At 42.7% G+C, this 1245-nt stretch overlaps 1 pseudogene; it reads left to right on the top strand.

Annotated features, from left to right (window-relative positions):
* LOC119321441 overlaps positions 1–994 on the top strand; it is a 34011-nt pseudogene extending 33017 nt beyond the window's left edge.
* Positions 995–1245: the final 251 nt, after the last annotated feature.

Raw genomic sequence — 1245 nt, 5'->3', positions numbered from 1 at the left:
GCTTGTTCAGAGCATTTCAACCATGTTGGTCTAAATATTCATGGAAAAAGTTCTGTTCCCCTAATACTTGAATTTCCTTTATGCAGGCAGTAGCAGTGGTGAATTCTCTTTTCACTATATGCTACAAGTACAACACGCAAGTAGAGAATGCAACTGTTCTTTTATTACTTGCGGAAATACATAGAGTAAGATAAATCATTTTTGTTGAGACTGGAACCTAATGAATATTGAAATGTCATGCAGAGAGAACTAATATTTTCCCTCCCTGTCCCACAGAAGTCCGATAACGCAGTCCTTGGGCTCCCTTACGCATTAGCCAGCCAATCGTTCTACAAATCATTTAATTTGGATCTGCTTGAAGCTTCAGCCACACTTACTCTCGCTGAACTGTGGCTAGCTCTTGGACCAAGCCATGTGAAGAGGGCCTTAGGTCTTGTTTATCAAAGCCTTCCTATGATTCTCGGCCATGGCAGTCTTGAGCTGCGTGCTCGATCTCAGATAGTCTTAGCAAAATGTCATTTAACTGATCCAGAATTTTCAGGTATGAACCGGATGGTGGTTTCCTATCCTGTGTTCTTAGTTTACACTCCATTGTTTGATCGACCTTTCGTTATTATGACAGTCTCTGGAGATGCTCGTGCTGTTCTGAACCCATTAAATCAAGCGGCTGAAAACGTGCAGGTTTTAGAGGTGAGCTGATGGTTCCATCTCAAACATTCTTCCTGAACCATCAGAAATTACTGGGATCGAGTTCAGAATGCATGAAAAAGGACCTAACATCTTCACACAAATGAAAATCTATTGTGATATGCAATACCACGAGATGACGGTAGAGGTGTATTATCTCAAGGCAATGACATATGACCACCTGGGCAAGGAAGGCAAGAGGGAGGAAGTTGCAGCTTGTTTCAAGGAGCACGTTACTGCCCTTGAGAACCCGTGCAACAAGGACGATTCACTTGCTTACTCACAGTTAATTCACAGACTCCTCTGAAAGTTGTGATGGACAAGAAACAGAATGTAACTCCAGTTTCTGTTTGAAGTGCTCTGCTGTTTTTGCTTTCTTTATGCTGTGTGCGATTGACAGCACCTCTAATAGATACGGGACACACTATATTTCCATGTTGAGATACTGAGCCAAACTGGTTTCGACTCGTCTCGTTTGCATGCAAGCAAATCTTATTCTCCGACATGCTTCTCGTCCTTGCATTTGTGGAGTTCGCTGTGGTGCTACGAGATCATCCT

Source organism: Triticum dicoccoides, chromosome 6B (genome assembly GCF_002162155.2).
Source record: "Triticum dicoccoides isolate Atlit2015 ecotype Zavitan chromosome 6B, WEW_v2.0, whole genome shotgun sequence".
In the NCBI taxonomy this organism is placed as follows: Eukaryota; Viridiplantae; Streptophyta; class Magnoliopsida; order Poales; family Poaceae; genus Triticum; species Triticum dicoccoides.
This window is presented reverse-complemented; position numbering and strand designations above follow the sequence as displayed.